The sequence below is a fragment of the Thunnus thynnus genome, chromosome 17 (genome assembly GCF_963924715.1).
Source record: "Thunnus thynnus chromosome 17, fThuThy2.1, whole genome shotgun sequence".
NCBI classification, from domain to species: domain Eukaryota; kingdom Metazoa; phylum Chordata; class Actinopteri; order Scombriformes; family Scombridae; genus Thunnus; species Thunnus thynnus.
The window spans coordinates 11,587,354-11,607,031 of NC_089533.1; positions in this window are offsets into that span (position 1 = coordinate 11,587,354).

Consider the following 19,678-nt stretch of genomic DNA (forward strand, 5'->3'; position numbering starts at 1 on the left):
GAAGAGTGATGGCAGTGTCAGCTCCAAGTTTAAAAGACACCTTCACAATTTACAGAGGCAGAATGCATAACTTAATTATAAATACATCATCATTGGCAAAATATAACCTTCAAAGCCTAAATTAATTCCTATTACATTGCATTACATTACATTGGCAGTTATCCAAACCGATGGATAATGAACTTGGTTACACTTTTCACCATACCATTAACAAAAATATGTTCACCATTCTATATAACAAAGCTTACGATATTGTAACCCTAGATCTATAAGCACAGGCGGAGCCCTCTACTGGACTCTATGGAAGAGGAACCTATCAGACAGCCTCAATGAGCTCAAGTGGCTATAGGTTAGTTGCCGCGGCCCTCCTACCACTTTATAATCCGAGCTGCTTCAGCAGAGCAGTAGGGGGCCCAACCCAGCCTAGTTAACATGAACATAAAACTGGGTGGACCATGGCAGAGGTCAAAAACCATACAACAGACACCCTGCACACCTCATTCCCTGAGTCATTATGGATCAGGTGTACCACAGCTGACACTCACACCACCCTTTTCACAAGTCTTGAGTCGCCATCTTGAAGACGCTAACCAAGACCAGGACACTGCCATGCATGTCCTTGAAACTCAACCCACTGAATAAGGCCATTGACGCTGCTACACCACATGTGCAATGCACTCGGCCATGGTGGGGGGGTCCTCACCCGCCTGCCAGTAGGCTTTGGAGATGCACTCACAAAGCCAACTAGCTAGGTGCTTCTTGAATAGGCCTTTACGAGCCACTCATTCTCCATAGCACACACAACAGCTGTTCAGTGCGCCGAATGGGGGCTGTGCATTCAACATAACATGACAATGCACGTACTGGGCACAATAGATGTAATTTTGCCTCCCTGACATGCCATTGAGGGTGGAGGGAAAAATGCCTCTAACTGAATAGTTCTCGACCTAAATGAACTCCTTATGTTTTTGGGGACAAAGGAGGGGTTTGATCTGAGAGTAGCACTGCTGTGGTCACCACGAATAGCTGCTATTGTCTCACTCTCTTCAGTAGAGGTGGAATGAGACGAAGAGGGGGAAAGGCGTTGTTGGGCCTCAAACCATGAGGTCACACAGAGAGGGCCTACATGTAACCTGTGAGGCTTGACCACGAGGTGCTTTTTCCTTTGTTTCCCCCGAGACAAAGGAATAGTGCCAAAATGCTGCTTACAGACAATGGGAGTCCATTGCAAACTCCATTTCCAAGGATGCTTTGCGATTTTCACACCTCAGCAGGGAACAGTCAACATATATCCTCTCATTGGCGGAGACACTCCTGCACAGCGGAGCGTCCTAATGACACAGCCATGACATCACCGCCCCTTTAAAACTGAACGTGCCCTGAAGCACACGCCTTTCCCATGTCACTGAGCTATGGGTAACTTCTGTTCCTCTGTGAGTCAGCTTGACTAAAGGGGGTACCCCACGCACGTGTTTTCCCCTCATCGAAGACTCCCCTCGCCGGACGAGACGAGACTTCACCCGTGTTCACCCGAACACCTTCCCGGATCCGAGAGAGACCACTGCTGCAACCAGCGTCCTCAAATTCCCTCGAGAAGGAAGAAACGCTTCTTCACCGAGTCGACTCTGCTGTTCTCTCCGCCACGCCGCTGAGAGCCAGCTGCCGTGCTTTTCGCCGACCGTGCGAGAGCGGCCACCGTCTGCAGCCGAGCCAAGGACTAAGCCGGACATAAAGACGGACTACACACACACCCTGCTCGGGTGGTCAGCGCCCCTCTTTTCCGGACCCGAAATGTGTAGGGCTCTCAGAGACAGGACATGTTCTGATGCCCACACAACAGGTCCTCCACCATCTTCAACAGGGCTGTGGATTGGACTCGCCCTGCCTGTTGATGTAGTTAACCGTGGTGTGGTTGTCTGTTCTCACCAACACCTGTAACTCCTGAACCAGAGTCAGGAAGTGCTGGAGAACCAGGAGCACCGCTTGAAGTTCGAGGAGGTTGATGTGTTGGTTTTCCCCTGAAGGCCACACATCACCTATCGCTCTCCCCAGACAGGTGCCTCCCCCCTTCCTTCATGGACACATCTGTGAACACCGCTATGTAGGAGGTCACTCAGCCCAGCGGTGTCCCTTTCGACAGATGCTGTGGGGACCCCCAGTAACCCAGGTACTCCTCTGCCAATGGGGGGGACGTTCACCATGCGGTGTGCTTCTTGGGATCAAAGTGCAGGCTGGCGAACCTCCTTTGCAGGCAGCGCATTGAATCACTGGAACCACTGGATGGCCCACTGCCATCTCCTTGATGCCCAAGAATGGAGGAAGAATATGGCAGAGCTGGAGTGAATAACCCAATCTCAGTGTTATGTCCATCTACTCCATTAATGCGCAGCTGTGACGCCATTCCACATAAAACTGTGTCACAAGGTGGGTGTCCAGCTGGGGGGGGCGGCAGCCAGGAAGCTGTGGTATTTGTCCCTCCAAACCTTACATAAATAGAAGATTGGCCCATAGGAGTCGATATCGAAAGGGCCGAACTGATGGTGTGATCCATGAATGCATCACCATCTGTTGCCTCATCACAGCATTTGATGTTTTGTCAATGTGTTATTTCTCCTCTGTATTTCCCACGGAAAAAAAAACAGAGGGGAGGGAAACAGACATGAACTCTCCTCTCCTTGTTTCATGTGAAGGCCTGGGGCATTATGTAATAAAGGGAAGGGGTTTCGTTTAAAATAAAAATCAGGTAGAGAGCAACACGTGGCAACCAAGGAAGACAACAGAACTGTATCAGTCAAGGATTGATTTATTGCCAGGATCATACAATAAATTAAAACTAGGCTAAAAACAGTAAAACTATAAATGCACTACTAAAACTAATAAATACTGAAATACAATACACTAATAAAACTACTAATTACTAAAATGTAGATTAAACTATAAAATATTGAAACAAAAGGAGGTGGGGAAGACACCGGCCCTTTCCTCGTGGTGGAGGTTCGTCAGCAGTCCAGTCTGTCTTTTCGAAGCCACCGCCACCCCACACAGGCCGCAGCCACTGCTGCTCACTAAAGACACAAGATGCAATCAGCAGTAATTTGCCCTCACAACACTTGCCCTGCACTAAGACCAAGCGTACTCCTTTCCTTGTACTCACACTTTTGGGCAGAGTTTGTACTCTACCCTTTGTGTTGCGCCGTAGTACGCTGTGTGACGTCGGCTCTGCTCTGGCTCTGCTCCGGCTCTCTCTGGCACATCCTCTGGCTGTCTGGAGGGGAATGGATGGAGGGCTGCAGTCTAGGGTTGCCATGGCGAGGCAGCTTACGGCCCTTCTCCCTCTCTCCCCCTTCCCCCGTGATTCCACCCCTAGGTATGCAAAGGGAGAGAGGGAGGCTCCATGGCCAAGCTGCCCACACCTGGATCATACCTCGACTGCAGGCAGGGCTAACTACTGCTCCCCATCCGCTGTCGTCCTCCCTCCAGACTCGTGCTCTTCTGTTCTTCCACTCCTGATTCCTTTGTCCGTTTTCTCTTTTTTCCTGCACTGCGCCATGTTGTTTTTCCCCGGACTTTATTTGTGTCCCAACTGTTTAAGTCCCTCCTCCTGGTGCGTCATTGGCTTGTTAGGCTGCAGTCTCCTTTCCCATTGGGTAATTTCAAAGTCTATCAAATACAAGGGCTCAAACAGGTGTAGGGGTTTAGCAATCAGTGGCAGGGAGTAAACACTCTCAACACAACATGGCAGATTTCAAACTAAAAGCATGCAAACAAACATAAAAGCAAGCACAATAATAACAATTCTAAATACAATCTAAAATCATGCATAATAAAAGCACAGCAAACAAAAAAAAATCAAATATAAAAAATCAAATAAAACCAATACTTCTGCCATATGACAATTACTCCTTATTAAGGAGGAGATAATGCCACTGGTGGTTAACCCGAGAGATAAACCTAGTATGCCGGTTCCATGAAGGATAGTGGCGGGAACAATGGGAGACAGTGTTGACACTAAGCAGACATGTAGTGTCCTACATTAGTGAACTGAAGTTGGAGGTGGATTTCCGAAGTTCAGTGATGTTGTTGAGACAGACTAGAGGCAGTGGCCGCAGTGGCCGCAGTGGTGATGGCAGGGCACTGGACAAAGCTGAAGTGAGAAGAATAAGAGTGGCAGTGAATCCACTGCCTTTTATACTGTTCTGATTTGAGTTTAAAGTTTCTTTTTTTTTTGTTAAACAATGGTCACATTGAATGCTTTTATATTATGAAGTAAGTTGTGTCAACTTATATTTAAATATGTTTCTGAAAGTAATCTAATCACATACGTGCTGCCTACCTTTATTTCCTTTCACTATAGCTTAAACTTTATTTCAGTAGATGGTTTAAGATGTGTAGATAGTTTGAGAAAGTTGAACTAATGAAGGTTGTATGCTTAGACATCATGAGGTGTTAATATGAAGGTTAATGTTTGTTATTAGAAGAACTGATTTATCATGAATCATGTAAATTGCTTAACTGTTTTTGAATGGTTTTACAAATATGATACAAGCTGACAGGGCCATTATTAATCAGAAATATCATGAATGTTTGGACATTATGAAAAGAATGTGTTTACAGCTTTAATGTGAAATAATAGGCAACAGTGACTGCGTCAAACAACGCTAGACCTGCCAAGATGACGCCTCTACCACGACGACACACCCCAACAGTAGGGCATGACATGGCTTTGTGATCAAGGGTTGATAATGTTAAAATTAAAGAATTTATTTAGAGAAGTTGAATTAGCTTTTTCCTTAGCATTTCCCGGTACAACACGTTAAGCCTCGAGTCACTCTTGCTGAATTATTTTCTTTATTAATTTTCATCATTCTTAGGCCTTATTTATTCATTTATTTTACTTTCTTTTTTATTTATTATTTTCTGTATATTATCTGTATATATTATATTATCTATGCTTTATCATGTATCCTCAAGACGTTTAGCTATTAATAAATGTTGTCATTTATCCTAAAAGTGTTTGGTTGTTTCTTTGAGCTACAGAGAGAGAGTAAACAGAGGTCACTGTTTGGGACAAGAACTTATGATTATGAGACTGATTCATTGATTAAACTGAACAAGGGTTAGTGCTCCCTCCTGACACTAACAAATCCTAACCAAAAAGGAGGTGGTGCCCTAATGACGAGTAATTCATTAATAAAGATTTAATACTCCTACAGGCATGTAGATGTCTTCAGACCCGGGCTGTTTTCAGACAGTGCAAGAAGGAGATAAATATCACTTCCTTTGTCCACTGTTTTGCCCGCTTCTGGGGCTGCTTCGCTGAAATGTCGTAGGGGGTGCCATTCAGCCAGTTTGCATCACAGATGGAATATTGTCATGTAGACGTGTTCAGGCCGAGAGAAATTTGGTGCAGACTGGAGCATTTACAATAAAGTTATAGCAACTTCCTCTGTCATGTCGAAACATCAAATGTCAACGGTGTGAGGATGAGAATTTTCTGAAGGGTGAGACATGTCTACCTTGCTCACACCTGTGTGTGAGCATTCACTTGCATTTCAATTAGTAAATTGAAAACTCTTGATGAGTTTGTGTGTAAAACAAATTAATTACCTAATTTTCATCAAGTCTATTTTTAGAAAAGTAAAGACCTTTAACTCACATGACCTGGTCAAAGTTTGATTGAAACGTGTACTGTCAGGTGTGTAGAGATGATAAGTAACTGCAGCTGGACACAGAAAAATACTCATATATTTGAATGGAGAGTGTGAGCGAACCGCTAGGTGCTCAAACCCTAATAAAGGAAGAACTGCAGTACAGAGCTACAAATTTTAGTTTTGATGGTATTTTTCTACAGCACTTTAAGGCTAAACTGTCACCCTCACTCCATTTTTTCCCTTCCCCTCATCGGTCATCCCCACTACTGAATTATAAATATAAGACCTATAATTATTGTAAAATAAATAATAATAACACCAAACTTCATACAAAGTTTGTAGATAATGTACTGTATGTATATAGCCCTTTGTGCTGTATCCTACAAAAATGAGCTGCATTCAACCGTCACACCAGTGGCGGCTGGTGACTCAAAAAATTGGGGAGGACAGGAACAAACACACAAAAAACAATAGGGCCTTCGCCCTTTGGGCTTGGGCCCTAATGATTTAAAATAGTCAAATTTATTGTAGCCTATTCTTGCGTGGCATAATGCAAGAAAGGGTGTTCCCAGCCCAAAATGCAACATTATAGTCATTTCACGTCCTCATTTGATTCATCAGAAAGATTAAAAATCAAAATATCTATAAATGGGAGGGCGTGAAGGTCAAAAAGCAGTAAAGGGATATGATCTTTAACTGTAATGTACAACACCAGTTTCCTACTGAACATCATTTAGGTTTAATCTGACCTAATTCAATCCATGTATTAAATTTACAATTAATGTAGCTATTGGATTGCACTGAGATTAGTTTAATTTCTTGAAGGTGCAAAAAAAAAAACTTTAAAAATGTATGTTCTCAACTGACTATAATCTATTCAATGTATAGGAAATTTTCATCATCACGTTTTAGCACCTGAAATTTATGTGTACACATTTTCATTGAAAGTTATTTCAAGAATTCTCTAGATCAATGGTTCTCAAACGTTTTAACGTCAAGGACCCCCATCTGATAAGGATTTTACTTTTAGATGTTTTATTACAGAAACCAAAAATAGTCATACATTTTGTCACTATTATTGATGGAATTATACTGAAAATAAATTCAATTCAATGCAGTTTTATTTATATAGCCCCAAATCACAACAAAAGTCATCTCATGAAATGAATCTCTTTTTTGCTTGCCGGTGCCCAATTTGAGAACCACTGCTCGAGATGGAACAGCATATAGGATTATGTCTCTGTGTGGATTTTGAATGCTGTGCCCAGAGATGTCATATTTCAAAAAGTACGTTGATCACTTACTCAAAGCAGACGTTGACCACTTACTCTGCATCAATTTAGCATTACAAAAGCAATAAACATGTTCAATGTAAAATGTTTAAAAAAATGACTGAATTTTATTACACAGATTTGAATGAGTCCATCCAGCAACAAGTGCTTCAATAGTGGGGCTGAGGGGGTGGGGAGTGACGACAGTCTTCCCTAAATTCTTACTCAGAGCTGGTATCCAGTTAATGCTAAAATAGGCAAACTGACAAAATCCAGCATACGTTTTTAAAGTTGCTAATCAGGGTAGTCCGTGTAAGGACCTAACAAATGAAAAACAGTGAATCGTATTTTGGTGAAGTCTTTAATTATGAATGTATGCACAAGTGACAAAGAGCTTATATAATTACCGTAAAAAAAAATAAAAAAATTAAAAACTGAAACATTCATGCGAGGACGCTCTAAAAATCTCTATGAAAACAGACTCCTCAATGCAGTTGTGCTTTTTGCGTTTCACAGCTAAAATACCAATTGTGCAATCGATTGCAAAATTTAGGAGCAATAAATGAGCTCTGAAACCTTGGCAGTAATGACATTCCACCTCTACTATCTTACAGTAAGCTAAGCATGCCACACTACATCTCCTTTGAACCAAAACAATTTCAAAGCTGTCAGCAATCATGAACTGCACAGAAAAACCTACAAACTCTCTTATGAACTGAAATGATTTGAAACACAATTTCGCAGTTATCACAGCAAAACAAAGCCAAAACATCTGTGCATAAATTGCAGAAAGTTCTCTTCAAACACTTACTGTATGAGCAACACATGCTAAATTCATTGGCTATACACATCGTGGTATCTGCATGTAGGAAAGCAGGACGTGTAGTTGTAGATGAAATAGAAGTCATACATTACTGATGAAATCACACAACTACGCAGGCATATAACACCTTATGTACCACCTTGTATGCACTCCAGTAGTCTCTACATCAGTTTGCTTAGCGACACATATGGCCAGATTTTCAAATGCCTTTCTATTTTTGATCATGCTATATAACCTTACCCTAACGGAAAATGTGTGCAGTCATCAAATAAATTGCACATGCCACTAATAAAATCTGATATATCACTCACAGCACATCTAATACACAGATTAAGTATTTTTACCCTACACGGAATTAAAATATCATTCATTTCAATTAAAAATACATATACCAAGTAATTCAAATGAAAAAAATACAAAGCAGAACGTTGTATTTCGATAGTTTGTATAATATACTGTACTGCAATCAAATATTTTACAGAGTGACAGAGAGATTATATAATAGAGCTTACTGGAATTGGAACAAAATTCTAATAGTGACATAAATCCTAATGTTGGAAAGTATTAAGCACAATTAAACACAAATAATGTGTTTCATGTATCCTTAACAGGCTTACGTTAAAGCACAAATACTTGTATTATCAAATAAAACAATTTACACTCATACACAACTAGCTAATACAAGTTAAAGACAATCCAGACCTTCCCATCCCAAATTATCATTAATTTTAGTTTTTCTAAGGCGTATTAAGACCAAATCAGGCGGTGCGGCGCAAACGTCAGTCCTCCCATTTAGGGGTAGTGTGTTAAGACTGCGGGTGTTTTGGCCGCAGTGCCACAGCGCCCTGCAGCGGGGCAGTTGATCCAGAGTCAACTTTTGGATAACCGCAACCCGGCGTCACGTCAGCCGGCGATCAGACTTATCAGAGCAAAGACGTTACTCTCGGAGGGTGGGGTGGGGGGGGATTCTCTTCATTTGATAACGTTAAGAGAGAGAGTGAGAGAGAGAGAGAGAGAGAGAGAGAGAGAGAGAGAGAGAATAATAGTAATAATAGCTGCAAAATATGTTAAATATTGTCATTCTCTGAGAGAAACAAGCTCTGTAGTACATGTTTCAGTGTGATCAGATCGGTAAAAAAGCCCTTTTGCCTTTTATTGTATTTAATATTATTGGTGATATTTGCATATTATTGTGTAATTATTAATCAATCATCTGTCAATATTTATAATTTTCTGTTCTGCTTTGGCAATATAGGTTTCTAATCTGAGAGAGAGAGAGAGAGAGAGAGAGAGAGAGAGAGAGAGAGAGAGAGAGAGAGAGAGAGACAGACAGACAGACAGATAGACAGACAGACAGACAGACAGACAGAGAGAGCAGCTATGGTTGAGCGAGCTAGACAGTGAATGAAGAGAGGGAGCGCTGGTAGGAGAAAACCGGTGATTTACATCAATAAAACGTTATTTTCTGATTGTTTCACAGTGGTAACTTTCTAGAGCACAAACACACCCACACACCCTCTGCTTAACCATGAATGTGGCCTAACATTTGCACTATTTCAATTTCAGCCTCACGCCTCAAGTCCCCACAACATTTTCGTTTCACCAACCCAAACTTCAGTGATTCAGAAAATGTGACTTCTTCTGATTCTCTTCCAAACTGGATTGACAACTGCTCCTAAGTCCATCATATACACTATCATATATATTACAATGGAGAGATTTGGTATTTGATAAATTACACAATATATATTTTGAAGTTACTCTCATGCTTGCTCATAAATAGAATGTAAGCAGTTCAGATAAAAATCCATGTATAAATGTATATATTATTTATGGTGTGTCTCCAAATTACAAATTTTGAGTTAAGAAAGAGTCATCACAATGACAGTATTTGTGATGCGTTTTAATGGGTTCAGTGTGTCCAGTGGTCATGATTTGCTACACATGATCTACAATGTTAACAACAAAAAGGCAAACATGGACATATAACAATTTTGTACAACAAAAACTATGTTGTCAATTCAAGGGGTCCTAAACAGTGTAAACATTTCTTATTAAATATGCATTCTTAAATACAGTTTTACATCCTGGAAATGTTATGTTTTAAGTTTTGGAGTTTGGATCCCAAAATGCAGAGACAGAGGCAAGGATAGATCTTGGGGTGTTTATTGAAAGAATAATGTCTCAATGTAAAAAGGCAAGAGGCTGGAGGTGGTGGCTGAGGGCTGGCTGGCGTTGCAGGTGAGGTGGCAAATTGACCAGCAGATCCACCGAGGCTGAGCACCAGAAAAACAGCAGCACTGGAGACTGCAGGCGAGGCACACTGGAAAACTATACACAGGAAAGAAACTCAGGTCTTCTTTGAGAAAATGAAGACTGTGATGATTAGTCATGTGACTCAGATGTATTTATCACACCTGTGAGTACTCAGCAGTTGTACTGAGCAAACCTGAAGAAGTACAGTAAAGTCGTTACAGTGTGCAGTGGTTAATTTTGATTTTCATCTTATATGTTCCTGCGACCGACCAGCACCTGAATATACAGGCTGTGCATGGGGAGTTCTGTCCTTTTGATTTTAATTTCTTGTTTGACTTCAATATTAATGTTTGTCTGTCATTCTCCGTGCCGATCCAAACTCCTTCTGTTTTGTTGTGATTTATTTATGCTCCAGAAGGATTTTCATCTTTGACTGTTTTTTATAATGATGGTAATATCATCAGCGTAAGCAATAGCTGTGACTTTGTGTGCATGGTCTACACGTTCCAGCAAAACGACTGTCATTGTTCATTGTTCAATTAGAGGGCTGATGGCTAAAATATAAAGAGCTGTGCTCAATGGACAGCCCTGCTTCACACCTCTCTCCATTTCAAAAGACTCAATTAAAAACCCATTGACATATACACAATCACTTCATTTAAAATACAGACATCTTACCAAGTGTATAAAGCCACCGGGAAAGCCGTATGCTTTCATCACAGCCCAGAGATAATCTTTGGAAATGTAGTCAAATGCTGTTTTTTTTTAAATTAAAACGAATAATATAAAAACCTTTTGTTGCTTCAGGTTTGTGTAAGATTTCTCTTAAAATACTAAGGTTGTCCCACACTACCTGTCCTGTAATTGCACATGTTTGTTCTCTATCTATAATTTCCTCTAATATATCATTAAGTCCATTCATAATTATCTTAGCAAATATTTATTGTCAGTATTTATAATAATAAGATGTCTATAATTATCTATATTAGATTAATCACCAGGGCTTTTCCCAACATTTAAATGTTTAATGGCCTTTTAACTTTTAACTTGAGATATAGTGTTAACAGTATATCTAAATGTGTCTAAAAATATATCCATCTCTCTATGCCAAATGTGAATCACTGCTCCCTCCCTTAGCTGAACTTATCTTTGACCGTGGTAATACCTAGTGATCTGCTTATAAGATGGCAAATAATAAGTTACATCTGTGCAAAACTTGGAAATAAAAGTTGATTCTGGAGATGATCCCAAACTTTTTCTTTAAGGAATCATTTGAACTTGAACTGTCAAAATATCAACCCCTTTCACATAAAAACTGCATCTTTTTTATTCCTCACAGCAAAAAATCAATGACGTTTGTGAGGAACTTATTTCTGGTGTTAAATTATCTGAGTTGGCAATCCTTTTTAAAGTCTATTCTCAGGAGACATATAATATCTGTTCAGCATTCATGGAAAGACCATCCGCCTGAGTTTTATTTCAGATATCTGAGATTTATGTCCTGCTGCAACTATACACCAGTGACATTTCAGTGCTTCTCCAAGTTTGACACTGATTACTGGCTGTGATGTCAAGACGAACAGGACACAAGTGGCTATCATGCGTATCATAAATCGTGTCAATTTGAAATGATTTCAACCTCTAAATTTATTGGAATAGAAAAGCTACAAACAAAACAGTGCACTTTTGCAATTTACTCCTGGGTACACTGTGAACATAACTGGTTTACTCAGTATTTATGAGCACAATCAAGATCCAAATTATGTCAACCTAATAATATCTGTTACTGGCAGTAATTTTCAACCTGGTGTATAATTATATTATTATTATATTTTGAAGACTGAGTTAAAAGTTATAAGGTAAGTTGTATCAGAATGAAGGATTTAAGTTACATATGGACAACATGGATGTAAATGTAATATAAATAATATCTAATAAGTTTAATGTAATAACATTCTACATATTTTAAGCAGAATTAATTTGACACTGTACTTGGTGTATTTTAGTATACATCATTAGACTATCTATTCAATTAAATCCAATATCTATAAATAGTTAGATGGGTTTATACTGTGTTTGTTACCTATGTAATATAGGTAGATATTCGTATTGTAATACAACTTTGTGTTAATAATATATCTCATGGTCATGGTTCTGTCCCAGTCTGGCTCTATGTCCCTCCACCCATATATTTGACACTCTCATTTTTACAGTCTCCATTAAAGTGCCACCACGAGGATAGACATGGAGATGGCCCTGCTCTGCATTTTTACTGCTAACTAGTGTGGGTTTTTTTTTTTGGAAAATAAGCTGTGATATGAGTTACTTCTCCGAACTTGAAGCAGAACCACAACCTTGGCATTCTAAGGACCCTGAGAGGACTCTTCTTGCTATTGTTGTTAATCACAAGGCAGTCTTTCATTTAGATACTCTCACTCTCTTTTTGATTCTGGGCTAGCTTTCCAACTTGTTTTGATAGCTCAGCTATCTTATTTTCAATCTTAAAGGTTTCATCTTGTTTTGGTTTCGGCACTGGGGGAGGCTTACTATCATGAGTGGGGTTCTGTGATTTTTGGCTTAACTCTCCAACTTGTTTAGTTAGCTCATTCACTTTCTTTTCAAGGTTTGATGCTTCATTTTGCTTTGTGTTGGGTGATGGGAGAGGCTCACAACTATAGGTGGGCGTATCAAAAATGTAATGGGCATGTGCAGTAGCTTTTGTAGCTTTTGTAAACGCTTTTTCATTCTGTCTAGCTTTGATGAGCGGCAATTTTCCTCAGTTCTCAACATGTAGAGGAATTAAAGAAATGATGGTAGATTGCTCATTTTGTAAATGCAGACTTATGATGATGCCCTGATCCCAAAAGCCCCTACAGAACTGTCTGAGTAACTGGTTGTTGGAATTTTCAGCTGAGGCCCCCCCCTCTGGAAATTGCCCTTGTGAGGAGGCTGTAACACCTGTTCAAGTATGCTCAGGGTTTCTCTCCATTGCTTTGGATGAAGCTGAGAAATACAAGCAAATAACTCCTCTCCATCTTCCATGACACTAAAAGCAGAATCAAGCTGAGTGACATAAGCACTTGGTGAGGAGACTCCAAGAGGTTTAACAACATCAGCAGCTGGACTCAGTAACCTTTCAGTATTCTTCTCACCTTGTGAACATCATTCAAGGAAGGATCACCAAGAAGGAGGTTAACCAGGTGTCATTGTCAACCTCACCATTGGACATCACTCATGGAGTTGGGGGTGTTCCCCTGAGGTAAAGCTGAGCTACTGACACAAACATAGTGCTTACAAGGGACTCTCAATAACCTGTTGTTCCACTTCTCCTTTCCACAAAGTCCAAATGAAAAGTCCAAAGCAAGAATCACCTTTGAAGTTCTCCTCTACATGCTATGCTGTCTCCGTGTTATGGGTGTTTATGTGGAAAATCTTGTAATTGTCGAATAACACTTTGAAGAGACTCCACAGGCTGCAGTTGATGCTTACTTGAATATATGAAGTTTATTGAAAACAAATATGTGATATCAGAGAAGCCTTTCGCACATGGATGTATACATGGATACAATCACACCAAAAACTTAGCACAAACAGGAAAACAATCACTTCTTATAGAGTTGCTCAGGTCACACCACCAGGGAGGGGAGACACAAGGACACTTGGTGTCAGAATGAACTCTAATTGGAAAATAATGTGGACAGCTGTTGTTACCCATCCAAGGTTACCACCTTACCTCCCAGCCTGGTGCCGTGAACATAAAACTTCCCTTGTAAAAGACCTTGCAGGCCAGAGTGAGGCCCTGTTGATTAAATCATCACATCAAGGCTTTGATTAGCACATTCTTATGAAAAGACATAGCTTATGAGTAGAACATTTCCATAAATTGAATTTTGAACATCTCTCCTTCACAAATAAGCCTTTCTTTCTCTCACAGGTGTATAAATAAGTAGAGGTCTGTCTGCATGTTGGAAATGCACTCGGTTTAGCTTAGTAGTCAGCACAGTCATCTATGGTCTTTATACAGAATGAATGGAGTATACATACCAGCTTTGTTATACATAACAAATATCAAATTAAAAGTGACTTTTTTGATATTCAGAACACCAGTCTGCTGAACAACAAGAAGAAGCTGGAGTCTGACCTTGTTCAGGGTGAAGTGGACGATGCTATTCAGGAAGCAAGAAATGCTGAGGAGAAAGCCAAAAAGGCTATCACCGATGTGAGTTTACACCTCTAACTCTTCAATTTTATGAATAATTAAATTTTGTATACAGCCATAGACTGATAATATAATAAGCTCGTTATAACTTGAAGTTGCATTAGAAAACTTTTCATCATTCTCTCATCATGATGGCCGAGGAGCTGAAGATGGAGCAGGACACCAGTGCTCACCTGGAGAGGATGAAGAAGAACCTGCAGCACCGTCTGGATGAGGCTAAGAACCTTGCCATGAAGGGTGGCAAGAAGCAGCTCCAGAAACTGGAGTCAAGGGTATGCACTGTATGAATGCTCACAAAAGATTATTGTCTGGATGTGCATCGCACTTTTAATGTGTGAAATTAATTCTATGTTTATTTCGATTGACTGTGATCTGTCTAACTGACTGTGTATATAATACTGATGTATCTTTTATCATCACTTTTCACGTGCGTGAGCTAGAAGCTGAAGTTGAGGCCAAGCAGATGCAAATATGAATGAAAAGTGAAGAAGCTGACCTACCAGGTATGTCCTATTTTAATAAAAACAACCTCAATATCTCTTAATTCTCTGTTCTTCATCACTTATAAGCCTTTATCTGTGTAGACTGAGGAAGACAAAAAGAATTTGCCAGACTTCAGGATGTGGTGGATAAGCTGCAGCTCAAAGTCAAGGCCTACAAGAGACAGGCTGAGGAGGCTGTGAGTCAAATAAATTGTTGTGACCAATAATCTACAGTTTAATCAATAATGATATCATTTGTCTTGTAATTGAATATTACTCCCTTCATCCTTCACAGGAGGAGCAGCCAACATTCACTTTGGCTGATTCTGCTGAGTAAGACTCATCATCAACTTTAGGCCTTTTAACAAAGTTCATAAAATATGAACATTTGGTTGAGGGCTTTTTAACATTTCAATAAAGATGATAATTGTCATTACTATCCTGAATTCTGTCTTTTTTTTGTTTGAAACAGTTACTCCTAGATAGTGATGCAACTAAGTAGAGCAGTTAGCCATGTTGTAAGGTCTTGTAGTACAGTATCAGAATCATTCACTGGTCACCCTTTGACTATGTAGAATCAAGTTATTCTATGTGAGATACTATATGACTGAACAGAACTCCTTGTCAGCAGTGACTGAGGAAGTATTCAGATGTTTAAATTAACTAAGCAGTATACTGTAAAAATACATTTTGTCTTGCATTCAAGATTTTATTTAAAGGCATACTCCACCAAATATCACCAAATATATCTTTTGAGTAAACTCACTCCCAGTGGGATTGAGAGGTAGCTGTAATGTGTTTTGTTCCCTCACAAGAGACAGTGGCTGTGGTCAGTTTGAATTCATAGATTGGATACCAGTGATTTCAAGTTTTTGTGGCACAGTAAAGTATGAAATTATCCACAGAAACCTCTCAAGTTAAGTTTAGAATGAATCTAGCTTTTGTTAAATCGGTATTGTTTTTGAAAACTTATCTCCCTGTAACAGACATTTAGGTTTGAGAAAGTGTCAAGAAAAGATGGTGTGAAGCTAAGACAGCCAAGTAAAAATGAAAGGGTGAAGCAGACACTGGTATTGCTGCAGTCCTTGAGACACACTGTTATGATCATTCAGCTCCATGATCAGGTCAGCTGTGGTTCACGTCGGTAATAAATACAATTTTGTACAAATTGTGAATATATACAGTGTATTTGGCCTAATTGTGGATACTAGGGATGTGCAGAGAGCCCAGTATTTGTATTTGTATTTATGTTTGTTGAGGCAGCAAATATATATTTATTTGTAATTGTAATATGTATTTGTATTCAAATAAAAGTGGAAATAGGCATAAAAACCCAGTTTTTGTTTTTATTACGCTTTATATATATTTTAGTATATTAAAGTGTTAAAATAAGTATTTATGAATAAACTATCTTATGAAGGAGGTCCCCTCACAGGGTCTCAAAGTCGAGTCTCCCAGATCATAGATGAATGCGCTGACTACTGAGCTAAACCAGTTGCATTGCCATCATACAGACAGACCTCTACTTATTTATAATTCCATAACACAGCGACACACATGTAGAGAAGAACTTCAAAGGTGATTCTTGCTTTGAACTTTTCATTTATTGCCTATTTTTTACATCCTAACTTTGTGGAAAGGAGAAGGGGAACAGGAGGTGGAGAGTCCCTTGTAATCACTTCATTTGTGTCAGTAACTCAGCTTTATCTCTGAGGAACCCCCCCCAACTCCAGGAGTGATGTCCAAATAAGGAAATGTGCATCATGCAGCAGGTGGATGTGACTCTCCTCTTTGAGACCTGCTGATAGGCCTAACAGTGAAGCACAGGAGAGAGACTGAGACTTTGAAAATATTTGTATGAAATAAATGTTTGTAAAAAACCCACTATTTGTGCTTTGCCAAACAATGTATTTGTATTCGGGCACACCCCTAGTGGATATGTCCACACAATTAGTTCGAATTACCTGTGTCAACTACCTGTGAAAGTATATAAGGGATGGCTGCGTAAGGGGCTGGGAAGGGTGGTTGGGCTGTTAATGCTGCTGCAGTTTTGTAATGTGAATGTATAGGGTGACGAAGAAATGCCCACACAAGAACTGAAATAAACTTTGCCTGAGCCTCCTCACTCATCCTCCAGTATAGCTGAAATGACATGGAGCTATCAGATTGGCAGAGTTCAGACACACATGCAGAGTTTAATTATTAATTAATTTTCTTCCATTGTTGGTAGATTATTGCATAGAATATTGTATTACATTTTTCTTCCATCATATTGTATGCACCTGGTTACATTATTAATATATTTTGAGTTCCAAACATCTTATGAATGAATGCATTTTTTGACTTTCATAATCCAGATTAATCAAGATTGTGATAAAAAAAATTATGAGAAAATATTTTCTAATTGGAATGAAGAACATTTATTTTTCATATTAATAAAATGATCAAATCAAATTCTTCTTAGGCTCAGGCCTTCCCTGCATTCATGCAACACTCTAATTGGGATGTCACAGGCGAAAAATAGGTTGCATGTTATTCCATGTCTTTACACTAAATTCTCTGGAAGACATCAAAGCTTGACTTGGCATACTGGAGCAGAATGAGTCATCTCTATTCAGACATTTGGCAACCCTTCATCTACTAGCCCTGAGGACTTTTTGGTGAAAGTTGCCTGGATCTTACATCACTTTTGCGTTGCTTGAGTATCCTCCTAAAGGGAATATATGGTGACAGGATAAACACATCAATGTCACATGAGCAGCCAAAAGAAAAAAAAAAACAAAATAACAACACCAATACACCAAAGTGGATTTCTTTTTCATAGCAGAATCCCAAATCCCATATGTCATTAGAACAAAAGGTACTTTTGGGCCACTTATTTCTGCAAGTAAATCCTATTATCTACTCATGGTTCATTGTTCACAGCCTGTGTGAGGTGATATCTAACAAGAGGCAAAGGCAAAGTTGCACTGGTAAGCAGGTGTAATCTCTCTACATGCACTTAAAGCACCACATATATCCATTCTTAGATGTATAAAAATATACATTCTGAAGGGATGATTTGGGCGAATAGAGTCAGTATCAGCAGCAAAGAAACTATGAAAAGTGATAGAAAATACTCATATGTTAGTCATTTTAAGTTCTCCCACTATTTGCTGAAATTAATCAGTATATGTCCCAAGAGCCACTTTGAAATGAGTCAAATCAGTTAAGAAGGAAGTTACAACTGTTAACTCACTTCGTGATATGGGTTAAATGTTGCTATATTTTTATATATTATATATTATATTTTCTTTGGTGAGCCAAATTCAAATCAAACATGCCATAATGGGCATAAGCCTTCAAGATCTGCCAGGACACTTGTATCATGCTTCTGTAATAACTTCTTTAGTATCAAATGTAGCAACTGGCTGATGTTCATTTGGCATGTGAAATTTATTTTGAGCAATACCTGAAATGAGTTGGCAACTGTTTTCATGTCCATTTAGAGAGATACATAAAAGGTGATTGAACTTTTATTGATGGTACTTCATCTTTAATTTTATTACAGGAGTACAAGATGTGCCAGAATCCAGTAACTGTAGACAACAAACATTTTGGCACATTCACAAAACTTAACTCCATGCATAAATGGACCTTTAAAAATATTAATGTAATGTAACCGCAATGAATGAAGTATTTCGATTTTGAAATTGGCAAGTTTACATTTATAAGATTTAAAAGATCAAATAGTGCACAAATACAGCTATACATTATGGTATATTTTTAGATTATTCTTTCTGTATTACTGGCACACACAGGAACACAGAAGTTTTCATGAGTACAATGAAAGTCTTGGTGAATATAGCATTACCATGGTCAGTATTATTAAGCATTATACATAATTTCCCCCCAGACTTAGTATATAGTTCTATTAAAGGTGAATATAAGCATTTAATTAAGTGTGTTGAAAGCTGTCTTAAATTAGTGTCATTTGGGGTGAAGTTTCAAAGATCTTGAATACGCAAGTGTCCTGCAACTGAATACCAATGGAATTTGGATGAGTTTCCAAAACCAACCCCCAAAGCTGTCCATGAATTGAAAAAAATATTTTTGATGTTAACTACATGTTTCAACTTTCATGACCTTTAAATTAAGAGCTACATTTATTGGAATGTACACAAACCATATATACACAACAACATTTATAATAGCAAGTTTGTAACTCACTGAGTTAATCTAGGTGAGAAATTAATGAGCTCCTTCTTTCACTCTAAATAATTTTATATTCATGCTTACTTAAGCAGAACCTTGGGTCCTATTTGGTTTACTGAAGTCTTATTTAAGTATGTGTGTATGTCTAACTGTCCTTCTCCTACCCTACAATTTGTCTTTTTTTTCTTTTAAGAGAATGTGTTCATAGTCAACATTTCCTATGAAAGCAATCATGTTGAAAATAAATTAGAATTACTTTAACTGTGAGGAAGGTATTTATTTCAGTATAGTTTAAATTGAACTTCTTAGCAAAGTAGTCCATTCTACTATAAATTTCCATTTTCCTACTAAACAATGGTCAAATTTTATATTTTATTCAGTATTTTAACACCCATATTGTGTGTCACATTCACATTTGTGATGAAATCAAATCAATTGGTACAACATCATGCTGCATTATGTAGTTTTCAAATTCTAGTTACAAATTAAATGCTTACAAGCTGCATAAACATCACTGCCACAAAATAAGCAACAGGATGAGGCCATGACCAAACTGAGTGAGAGACTACAGCTGACCAAGCACTCCCACCCTCTATAAAAGAGGCAGCCCTGGACTTCTGCATGGACTGGTAGGCACCCAACACAGGTGAGTGTATTGACTATAATCTTAGTTTGAATTCCTATTGATCAGTGGGTAAAGTTAATGTGTTGCTAATGCATATTGTCAATGATTCTTTGTCAGAGTTATCTTTGTTTTAGATGATATTCAGGTGAAATTTCAT